Below are 13,001 nucleotides of genomic sequence, written 5' to 3' on the forward strand. Positions count from 1 at the left end.
CCAACACTTATCATTTTCTTTTTTGCTATACTAGACAATCTGATACATATGAAGTGGTACCTCAGAGGTGTTTCAATTTGAATTTCTCAAATCAAAAGTGATTTAGAGCACCTCTTCAAATTTCTATAGTTTTGATTTTTTCATCTGAAAACTGCCTGTACATATTTTTAAACCATTTATCAATTGAGGAATGGCTTGCATTCTAATAAATTTGGCTCAGTTCCCTTTCTGAGAAATGAGTCCTTTATCAGAAACATTTGCTATAAAGATTGTTTCACAGTATCATTCTTCCCTTTTAATCTCAGTTGTATTGGTTTACCTTGTACAAAATGCTTTTTTAAAACTTTTTTAAAATATTTAAAAAATATTTTCCATTTTGTTACTATCTCTTCTTGGATCATGAATTCTTCCTTTCTCCATAGATCAGACAAGTAGACTAATCCTTGCTCTTCTAATTTAATTATGATATCACCCTTTATGTCTAAATCATATACTCATTTTGAACTTATCTTGGTATATGGTGTAAGATGTTGATATGTAACTAGTTTGTATCCCATTGCTTTCCAATTTTCCCAGCACTTTTTATCAAATAGTGAGTTTTTATCCCAAGGGCTAGGGTCTTTAACTTTATCAAACACTAGGTTTGTATGGTCATTTACTACTGTGTCTTATGTTCCTAATATAAGCCATTGAAAGCCACTCTATAGTTCTTAGCCAGAACCAGATAGTTTCAAAGAATGTTTCAGATATGATAAGGCTAAGGCCATCTTCCCTTATATTGTTTTCATTAATTCTCTTACTATTCTTGACCTTTTGCCCTTCCAGATGAAATTTTTTGTTATTTTTTTCTAGATCTATCAATTTTTTGTAGTTTGATTGAAATGTCATTGAAAAAGTAAATTAGGTAGAATTATTAGGTAATTTTATTATATTGGTGTAGTCTACCCATGAATAATTTATATTTTTAAGTTGTTTAGTTCTGATTTTATCTGTGTGAAAAATGTTTTATAAATATGTTCATATAGTTTGTGGGTTTGCATTGGCAGGAATATTTTATGCAGTTAAGAGTTATTTTAAATGGAATTTCTCTTTCCAACTCTTGCTGCTGGATTTTATTAGTCATATAAAGATATGATAATGATTTATTTAGGTTTATGTTATATCCTGCAACTTTGCTAAAGCTATTAATCATTTTAGGTGGGTTTTTAGCTGATTTTCTAGGATTCTCTAAATATACCTTTATATCATCTGCAAATACTGTTAGTATTATTTCTTCATTCTCTATTCTCTTTCGTTCATATTTTTTCTTCTTTTATTACAATAGTTAACATTTCTAGAACTGTATTGAATAATAGTGGCAATAATGGATATCCTTGCATCACTTCTTTTTTTTAAATTTTTTTTAAGGCAATAGGGTTAAGTGACTCGTCCAAGGTCACACTGTTAGGAAATTATTAAATGTCTGAGGCTGGATTTGAACTCACATACTCCTGAACTCCAGGGCTGGTGCTCTATCCACTGCACCACCTAGCGTCTTCCCCTTGCATCACTTCTGATCTTATTAGGAAGGCTTCTAGCTTATCCCCAATACAAATAATGCTAATGGTTTCACATATAAACTTCTTACGATGTTAAATAACACTCCCATTATTTCTATATTCTCTATACTTCTATATTCTCTAGTGTTTTTATTGGGAAGGGGTGTTGTATTTTTATCAAATACTTTTTAAGCATCTATTGTGATAATCATATGCTGATAGATTTCCTAATATTAAACAAACTCTGGAATCCTGTTATAAATCCCATCTAGCCATGGTTTATAATACTTGTGACATACTGTTATAACTATCTTCCTAGTGTTTTGTCCAACGATTTTGTATCAATATTCATTGGGGAGGAGAGCTTGGTTTATAATCTTCATTTTCTATTTTAATTAATTTTTCTTCAGAGTGCTTTTTTTATCTGCTTTTCCAACTGGCCAATTCTGGTTTTGAAGGCATTCTTATCATTGGTCTTTTGGACTGCTTTTTCCATTTGATCTAAGCTGGTTTTAACATGTTATTTTCTTTCTTTCTTTTTTTTTTTTTTGATATATCCTTCACCAAGCCACTGACTTGATTTTCATGATTTTCCTGAATCAATTCTCTTCCCAATTTTTCCTCTTACCTCTCTTACTTGATTTTCAAAGGGTTTTTGAAAAACTTTTCCATAGCCTGAGACCAATTTCTATTTTTTCTTAGATGCTCTGGATATAAAAACATTGATTTGGTTATCTTCTGAGTGTATATTTTGATCCTCCATGGAACCAAAATAATTCTCTATGGTCAACTTTTTTTTCCTGGTGTTTGCTCATTTCCTCAGTCTATGATCTGGTTTTCCATACTTCTAATGCTTTTGGGAGTTTTTGGTACCAGCACCCTCCCCTCCCCGCCCCAACCTAAATTCCTTCAATGTCTTGTGAGAGGCTCTGGCTCTTTGCTCTTGACTGTGGATGACCCAAGCATTCCCCTCTGTTGTGGAGGGCCCCTCTATGGTATTAGGGACCCCAGACTGGATCCTTGATTTGAGTATGGGCAAAGCAACAGAGTCCTGCCCCAAGGATAGCAGAGAGACCTCTGCAGTTCCCCCCCCCCCCCCCGCCCCGCTTTGTGGTCTATGGACTGAGCACTCTGGAAGCAGCTGCTGGGTGACTTTGAAGGTTCCTGGGGTTGCCCTGAAACTGGCTCTGGGCTCACTCTGGTGCAGCACAATTCTCCTGTCTACTCCATGCCATTCCCAATGATCCCTGGGTCAAGAGGTGTGGAAACCACTTCCACTACCTCTGACCCAGGTGCCCACAGGGACCCAGGCACTCCAAGGGCTGTTCTGGAAGACTGGAGTTGGTTTGCTCTGCTGTGGTGTTACTCTTACCTGGGCTGCACTGTGGCTCTTTCCAATCCTGGTCTCAGTGGAATAGGCCTTTCCTGTGGATCTACCTAGTTGTCTTGGGCTGGAAGATTGTTTCTCTCAGTTTTTCTGTGAATTCTACACCTTTAGAATTTGGTTAGAGTCCTAATTTTCTGGTTTATGGAGATTTTGGGGGGAAGAGTTTCTAGGAATTCCTGCCTCCATGCTTGGCTTCACCCCCTCCCTTCAAGATCTTAGGTGAGGCTTTGACTGCTCTCCTGATGGGTGCTCTGGTCTGTGCATGGTCATACTTATTCCTTTCTCCCTGGAGCTGTGAGGAGGGTTCCTGCTTTGCTATGGAAGTGGGGGCCTGGACTGTGACCATGATCAGAGTATGGACAAAGCAGCAGAGTCCTGCCCCGGGAATAGCAGACCTCTGCAGGCTTCCCCAACCTCCTTACCTTCTGGACTGAGTAGCCGAGGGGTGGTCCTGCAGGCTTGCTTCTGCCTCCCTGGGCCGGGACTGTGCTGAGGTCTGTGCTGGTCTGGGTTCCAGTGCTCTCTCTGGTGTGGCAGTTTTTCTTCTGGCCTTCCAAGTTGTCCTTGGTGATTACTGGGGTTGAGATGCCTGAAAACTGCTCCTGCTGCCATAAACCCAGGCACGCTGTGGGCTATTTCTGGAAGCTCTGGTATGGCCCTAGCTGCATTGTGGCTCTTTCCAACCCAGGTGGAACAGAGTCTTCCCACAGATCTTCCAAAATTATATTGGGCTGTTAAAGTATTTCACTCAGGCTTTCTGTGAGTTCTGACACTCTACAATTTGATTTGAGTCATAATTTTAAGGTAATTGGGGCATTCTGATGGAGAGCTCCTCGGAATTTCTTCCTCAGTGCCGCCATTTTGGCCCCTCCCTTCTGCTACTTTGTTTTGAGAGAAATCATTCTTGTCACATTCAAAATTATGATTATTAAGTGATTATTTCCCACCATCCATTTTCTTGTCTTTACCCTTCTCTCTTTCTTTTTATCTTGTCCTCCTGAAAAGTCTATTTTACTTCTGACTCCTGCTTTAAATTTGTTTTATTATCCTCCCCCTTCTCTGATTCTCTTCCCCTCTTATTTCTTTGTTTAATTAGATAGATACCTATGGCCATCGAAATACATACATACATACATATATATATATATATACTTCCCTGTGAACCAATTCTGATAAAATGTGGTTCAAGAATTGCTTGCCACCCTGACCTACACATTTCCTCTTCACTATAAAAGCTCTTCCTTGATCAAAATTTTTTTCTATTCTATATCTTCCTTCCCCCATCTCCAGTAGATCCCTCTTTCTTAGCCCTCCATTTTTGGAAATAATTTCAGCGTAATCAATTTATACTTATTCCCTCTATCTATGTAGACTCCTTCTAACTGTCATAATAATGATAAAGTTCTGAGGAATTACATATGCCATCTTGCTACCTAGGAATGTAAAAAGTTTTTTTATGGTATTTTTGTTTTTAACATTTTACTAATCATTTTAACAAGATTTTGAGTTCCAAATTTCTTCCTTTCCTTCCTCTCTCCCTCTCTTCTTAAAATGATAGGTAATAAGATATGAGCACATATATGCAGAATATATTTCCATATTTTTCACAGTTGTGAAAGAAGAAACAGATCAGAAGAAAAAAATGAAAAAAAGTGAAAAAAACCTATGCTTTGATCTGCATGTAGAGTCCATTTGTTTTTCATCTGGAAATGAATAGCATTTTCTTTTTTAACTCCTTTGTACTTTTCTTAGAATGCTCTGTTGCTGAGAAGAGCTAAGTCATTCATAGTTAATCATCATACAATATTGTAGACATTGTGTAAAAGGTTTATCTGATTTTGTGCATTTCACTTTGCATTAGTTTATACAAGTCTTTCTAGGTTTTCCTGAAATTTTGCCTGTTCATTGTTTCATTTGCACACATTCCATTCATAAAGTACAACTTATCCAGCTATTCTTCCAATTGATGGCCATTCTCTCAATTTCCAATGTTAATGAAACAAAATGATTAAGTAATTATTTAAAATTATTATTTTATTAAATGAAATTTCTCTTTCTGTTTGTTTCTTACTGTGCTTTGTTGGTCATGGAATGATATGCTGATGATTTATACAGGTTTAATTTATGTCCTGCAAATTTGCTAAGGATGTTAATTATTTCAAATGGTTTTTTTAGTTGATTCTTTTGACTATTTAAATATACCATCATATCAATTTCAAAGTGTGTTAGCTTTGTTTCCTCATTCCTCTTCTAAAACCTTTGATTACCATCCGTGGGGTGAGTGATTATAATGGGCATTCTTGCTTCACCCATGATCTTATTGAGAAGTCTTCTAGATTATTCCATTACAGAAAATACTTGCTTATGGTTTCAGATAGATACTGCCAATTATTCAAAAGGAAGCTGATTCAGTATTTATTGAGATGATCATTATTTCTGTTGACTTGGTTAATATTGAACCAATTTTGCACTCTTGGTATAAATCAATCTTGGTCATAGTAAATTATCCTTGGGATATTTTGCTCTAATTGCCTTGCTTGTATTTTGTTCAAAATCTTTGCATCACTATTTATTAGGGAGATTGGTCTCTTATTTTCTTTGTTTCAACTCTTCCTGCTTTACATATCAGTACCAAATTCATAAAAGGAATCTGGTAGGACTTGTTTTAAAAAACTATTTTCCCAAATAGTTGATATAGCATAGGAATTGCTCTTTAAATGTTTGGAAAAATTTACTCAAGAACCCATCTGGCCAAAAGTTCATTAATGGCTTGCTTTTCTTGTTTCAAAGATGGGGTTATTTTAGCATTATATTGTCTGATATGTTAAACTTGGTAACATATTTTCATAAATATTCATCAATTTCACTCAGATTATCATATTTATCGGCATATAATTGGGCAAAATATTTCCTAATGATTGTTTAATTTCTCCTTTATTGCTCGTGATCTCACCCTTTTCATTTTTGATACCAGATAGTTGGTTTTCTTTCTTTTTTTAAAAATTAAATTAATCAATGACTTACCTATCTTATGGCATTTTTCATGATACCAATTCAAAGCTTTATTTATTAACTTATTTATTTTTCATGCATTTATTCATTCATCTTTCTTTTTTATTAGTTCAATTTTATTGATATGCCTATTGATTTTCAGGATTTTCATTTTGTAATTTAAAAATTTTTAATTTGTTCTTTTTCTAATTTTTTTTATTTGCATGCCCAATTCTCTGATTTACTCTTTCTCTATTTTATTGATATAAGAGTTTATAGAAATAAGTTTTCCTCTAATCTATTGCTTTTGCTGCATCCCATAAATTTTGGGAGGTTGTCTTGTCATTCTATGAAACTTTTTTTGTTCCTTTAACTTGTTCTTTGACCCACTTACTATTTTGGATTAGATTATTTAGTTTCCAATTACCTTTAAATTTTTTCCACGGCTATTTCTTGTAATTTTTAGTGTATTATAATCTGAAAAGTATATGTTTTATATTCCTACCTTTCTACATTTAGTTTTGAGATTTTTTATGCCCTAATACACGGTCAACATTTGTGTAGTTGCCATATGCTACTAAGAAAATGTTATATATCTCTTTCTGTTCCCATTAGTTTTTGCCAAAGGTTTATCATATCTATCTTTTCTAATATTCTATTCAATTCCTTAGTTCTTTCTTTAACTCACTAAACTTCTACTTAAAGAATATGGATGCTATATCACTTGGTGCATATATGTTTAATATTGGTATTACATCATTACAAAGGTATCTTTTAGTATATCTTATTTTTTAATTAGGTCTATTTTTACTTTTACTTTGTCAGAGATCAGGAAATTTTTGTTCAGTTGAAGGATAATAAATTCTGCTCTAGCCCCTTTGCTTCTCTCTTTGTGTTTCTTTGCATCAAGTGTGTTCCATGTAAATAATATAAGCTTTTGTTTTTTAATCCACTATTTTATCTACCAATATTTTATGGGATAGTTCATCCCATGCCTATTCACAGTTATGATTACTAACTTCCCCTCTAGTTTATTTTTCATCCTGTTTGTCTTCTCTCTCCTTTTCCCTTTTTCCCTCCTCACCACTGTTTTGCTTCTGTCTTATACTTCTCTTGATCTGCTCTCCCTTCTGTCATTCTCCCCATTCTTTATTAGATCTGTTCCTCTTTTATTTCTCTGTTGGGTAATAGAGATTTCTATAATGAATTGATTTTGTATATTATTCTCTCTTTTTTTGCCAAAACAATGAAAGTATAGTTCAAACTGCACTCACTGCCTTCTCTGACATCTTTCTTTCCACTGTAATAGGTCTTTCACTTCTATTCATGTGAGATAATGGACCATATTATACCTTTTTTCTTTTTTTCTGCACCCAGTATTTTCTTTCTCATCCCTTAATTATTTTTATATAATAACCTAAAATTATACCCCATGTATATATTCCTTCTATCTATACTATTAGTTGTAAAATTTTTAAGTGCCCGAGGCTGGATTTGAACTCAGGTACTCCTGACTCCAGGGCCAATGCTCTATCCACTATGCCACCTAGCTGCCCCGAGTCTAATGATTTTGACATTGTTTCTCTTGTATCTATTTTCCACGTTGCTAGTTTTTTTTTTCAATTAAGTTATTTACATTTTCTCCTATTTTTCCATTCTTTTGCTTTTGTTTGATTCTTGATGTCTCATAGAGTTATTACCTTCCACTCATCCAATTCTAACTTTTAAGGAGTTGTTTTCCTCAGTTAGCTTTTGTACCTTCTTTTTCATTTCATGTAAACTACTTTGTACTGTTTCTTCTTCAATGCTTTTGAGGACTCATTCTCAGTCTCCTTTGCTAGATCTTCCTTCAGGTCATGTCCTCTAAACCAATGTATCCCCAAGGCTCATTTTTGTACCCTCTTCTCCATCTAGACTTTGTTGACTGGAGATTTCATCTACTCCTGTTGATCTAAATATTATTTTATGTAGATTATTTTAAAATATATTAATCCACCTCTAATCTCTCTCCAGATAGCAATTTTGAATCTCTAATTGCTTTGTAGACTTCACAAACTGGATGAACATCTTTACCTCAACATATCCAAAAACTGAATATATTATCTTTGACCCAAAACTCTTCTCTCTCCTACTGTCAAGGACTTTATCATCCTCTCAGTCACCTAGGATTAAAAATCTAGGTATCATCCTAACTCTTTACTCTCTGTTTCTCTATTTCTCTCTGTCTGTCTGTCTCTCTATCTTGCTTCCTTTCATATTCAGATTGCTGTCATGCCCCATCAATTCTACCTTTGCAACACCTCTTCTCTGACACTATCACCACTATGGTAGAGATGGCCATCGATTTATAACTGAATTATTGTTGTAGCCTTTCCGTTGGTTTTCCTAAATTTGTCTTTCCTCACTGTAGTCCATACTCTATTCTGCTGTCAAGAATGATCTTCTTACAATGCAGGTCTGACCATGTCACCCTTCTCCCTGTCTTCAATATACTCCAGAACTAGCTAATGCTATTTTCTCTAGCCTCAAACATAGAATCCTCTATTTGACTTTTAAAATCTTCCATAACCTGGCTCCTTCTTACCTTTCTAGTCATTTATACCTTACTACTATCAACATTATCTATGATTCAGTGATCCTAGTCTCTTTCCCACTTCTTAAACATGACCCACCATCACTTTTATTCCCTGTTTCCTTTTCTGGGCATCTCCATAATCTCATCTTTATCACCTAGCTTTGATCACGTCCCAGAGAAGATATAGTCTGTCCAAAGTCTTTCCTGATCTAATACCAGATGGAAGACTGTTCCCTCTGCTGATTATTATATGATTATTTTTATATGCCTTGTTTAAGAGAGGCTTTTGCATTTTTCTCCCCTGTTATATTGTTCTTTAAAAGAAAAGACCTTCTTTTGGCTTTTCTATGTAGCTACATTGATTGGCACAATGCCTAATACATGGTAGATGATTAATAAATGCTTGTTGACTTGATTTACCCAATCAGCTTCAAAGCTAGTTTATTATTTCCAGTTTGCCCTAATTGTATCTTGCTTGTATATAGTTGGCTTCATTTTGTCTCCTCTATTAGATTGTAAGTTCCTTGAAAATTGGGACAATCTTTGCCCTTTCTTTGTATTTCTAGTGTTTAGCACAGTACAATGGACACATAACAAACTTTGTTAACAGACTTATTGATAACTTAAAATGTATTCAATTATCTCTATAATTATATTTCCTCCAACAATTAAGTTTCATGTAAGCTTGCACTTTTTTTGGTCTTTCCGTACTTAAAATTTAGCACAGTTCTTCATACATATTTAATTTTTAAATTTAATTGAATTATTAATTTAGTTAATAATATTAATTTAATAACATTTATTTAATTTAATAAGTAACTTGCTCAGGGTCACACAGCTAATAAGTATCTAAGGCCAGATTTGTGCTAGGGTCCTCCTGACTTCAGAGTCTTACTCAATCCACTTACCACATCTGCCACTGTATATCGTTAATGTTAAAGAAAAACATTAAGGGCAGAATGCACATGGGAAGAAATCCTTGGACTAAAGGAAAGGAGAATGAATTGCAATTGTGATTTGGAAAGTCTGTGGATCAGGAAAGAGACCATAGAACTAATCAGCAGAGCAGAAAGTTGAAAGGGGTTAAGGAGAATCTGCAGAAGAGGAAGGATGTGAGCTGAAGGAAGAAAAAGGATACAAGGAGAAAAGTGGAACATTAGAAAGAATTATGTCTTGGAATTAGAAACCTGAGCTAAGATTCCAGTTCTGAACTTTTGTGACTTTGGACAAGTCACCTTTTCTCTAGGGGTCTTTGTTTCTTCATTAATATAATAAGAGGTTCCCTGGGGACCTTGTCCTGAAGAAGGGAGCAAGTTAAAGGAAAAAAAGAGCATAGAAACTGAATAATTATGGTAAGCAGCTAATTAGCACTTAAAGATTTGCAAAATATGATACATATGTTGTCACATTTCATCTTTATACCAACACCCTTGACTGGGAGGTGCTATTAGTCTTCCTATTGCTTAGGTGAAAAAACTTGCAAGCGAAGGTGAAATAAATTGCTTAACATAGTTAGCTGTGTCTGTGGGTTATTTTAAACTCAGGTCTTCTCGACTCCATGTTCAACAATTTTAGTTTACCACCTACATGACTCAACAAGGAAAAGACCTGGTTGGGTAAAACAACTAGTTAAAGCAGATTGGTACAAATGATAGAAAAGAAAGGAAGTTGGATATTGCTTCAATTGGTGCTAAATTGGTAAGCAAAATGTTAACTAATTGCTAAAAATTTGAAAAGGAGAATGACTCCTCTGGATTGAATCAATTATTCATAGCATTTCTGCAGGGCTAGCAAGAAACACAAGGGTTTGAGAATCTTACTTAAAGTACATAAAGAGAATAATCCAAATTTTACAGTGACTTTTATTAAGTGAATATATTTATATTTTAGCAATGATCAAATGATTGCTATCCATGCTCAAAATATAAATTGGTAAAAGAGAATGTCAAAGGACTCAAGGAATTTTTCTCTTCCCCCTACATTACTAGGAACAATGAAGCATTAAACAAACAAACAAAAAAACCCCAAATGAACAAACTTCAAAAAGCCAGAAATAAAGAAGAAAGAAAAAAAGATAAAAGAAGAAAATGAAAATGAAACAATTAAGTATTTCATTTGAGGGAAAGGGAAGCCAGAAAAAAGGAAAATTAGAAGAAAAGAGAGAAAGAAAGAAGAGTGAGAGAAAAGTAAGAAAAGAGGGGGAAAAAGAAGGAAAGGGACCTGGAAAAGAGCTTTCTATTTGAAAACCAAGAAATTAAAAGGATCTGAAGGCAGAGAAAATTTTGATCTGTGCCCTAAAATTAGAGGATAGAAAGAATCATACAGAGGAAAAAGGGAAGAAGGAAACACATGTGGGTTGTACGGATTATGAAAAAATATCCTGGTTCATCAAGATGGGACTTTGGGGCTCTTCTCTGCTATGTGTAAGGATTTTGTATTTTGTGTCATCATGCTAGGCTCTGAAGTGCTCCTTGGTCTTCCCTGCAGCTGCCCACTTAATTTACTCCATTTATTATTTTCATCCCAAGTTCCAGGTGAAGCTAAAAGTTTGTTTGGATGTTTCTCATTAATTACTTACAATAGATCTCAGTCATTAATCAGTGAAACTCTGAGATAACATCCCAGTTTATTTAATGTTATATATTTAATAAACCAGAAAAAATTCCTTCCTCATAAAAAACTGCTCATGTCCTTCTTAGGAAACTCTTAATTTCCTAGAAATAATTTAATATTGAAGTAACTTACTCTACCTACTAATATAATGATAATAATACTAGTTATACAATATAACTCATCATAATATAAAATAATAACATAATATGTTAGGCATGAGAAACATTCACTTCCTCAGTGGCTACTTTCTTGTCTGAGACAGGAAGTAGGAGGCTTGAGGAGAGAGGATTTTGAATAACTTCTGTATAGAGAGAAAAATAGAATCAATTTTTGAGGAATAAAGGGGTAGTTTTTTTGCAGTGAATTTTTCATCTTTATTTGAAAAGGAATAGTAAGTAGCCCATGACTCAAGTTCTCAGACATAATTTATATTTATTTATTCATCTATTTATATGAATACATATATACATTTATTAGACATCTAATTGATTTGTGATTCAGAAAAAAATTAAAAATGAATGATTCTATGATATTTATGTAGAAAAATAGATATAAGTAGATAGATAGATTATTTATTAAGCAGTGGGAGCAGACATTGTACTAATTTTAGGTGTACAAATACAAGGAAATACCTTACTCATCAACATGCACTCTTTGATCCAATGACACTGGTCTACTCTTTGTTCCCCAAACAAGAAATTCTATCTTTCACTTTCTGGAATTTTTTCTGGTTGTCCCCTTTGCCTGAAGGTACAGAAAGAGACATCTATTTTCAGATGTGATAATATGCATTTATTTTATTTTAGGTTATTTGTTTGTTAAAGGGAGGTATTTATTCAGGATGGAGCTTGGATGGGGAATGTGGTAAGTAGTGACTGACAACAGGGAAACTTCCCTAATATTCTATACTTAGTGAAACCCCAATCTGTCATAACTTCACCATCTTCCCTTTAGTATTTCCCATTTTTCCTGTGAACAGCTTATTTTTGGGTGTATGTAACTATGTTTTCCTGTTGTCTTCTCATTAGTTTGTACATTCCTTGAGGGCAAATACAGTTTTTTATCTCTTCTTGTATTCCCAGGCACAATGCCTCACACTTAGTAGCTACTTGATAAAGATTAATTAAGTACATTTTTTTTGAATAACTAGAGAAAGGAATACTTAGAGAGTAATGGCATTCTTATGAAATCTGACAATTGGACTTTAATAAATGAAAAACAAATAGATCCAAGATAAGAAATTGAGTCTATAGAATTGTGATTACTCCAAGATCAGCCAGGTATAGTAAGTATTTGGCACATAAACAGATTAGTACTCTTGCTGATGCAATTTCCTTAACTGGAGAGAAACAGGAGCCTACTTCAAAGAGAGTCAAGCTGAAGTGTCATGGAAGTACTTTGGAGAGATTGTGGAGATTTTGGAACAACCTCTACTTTATTGACCATGTGGTAGGTAAGAATTTTTTTTTTCAATTGATGTTTGAGGATTATGTTGAGTCCTTTGCTCATTGTATCCTCATTGCATTAAGGGAAGAGGCTGTGGTGCCTTCTCCCTTTTGAGGTCCTGTGGAATGATCTCAGTCCTGAATTTATTCTTTTCTATTTAAGATGAAGGAATTTTAGAGTCAGAGATTTTAGAGGCAGGATCCATGCTCCAATGTATTAAGAGTAACCTTGGGGGGCAGCTAGATGTTGCAATGGATAGAGCACCGGCCCTGGAGTCAGGAGTACCTAAGTTCAAATTTGGCCTCAGACACTTAATAATTACCTAGCTGTGTGGCCTTGGGCAAGCCACTTAACCTCATTGCCTTGCAAAAATCTAAAAAAAAAAAGAGTAACCTTAGGAAATGTACTTCTGGATCCAGCTCAGAGTATCTGTGAGGACTCATTTGGCAGT

Source organism: Macrotis lagotis, chromosome 3 (assembly GCF_037893015.1).
Source record: "Macrotis lagotis isolate mMagLag1 chromosome 3, bilby.v1.9.chrom.fasta, whole genome shotgun sequence".
Lineage (NCBI taxonomy): Eukaryota > Metazoa > Chordata > Mammalia > Peramelemorphia > Peramelidae > Macrotis > Macrotis lagotis.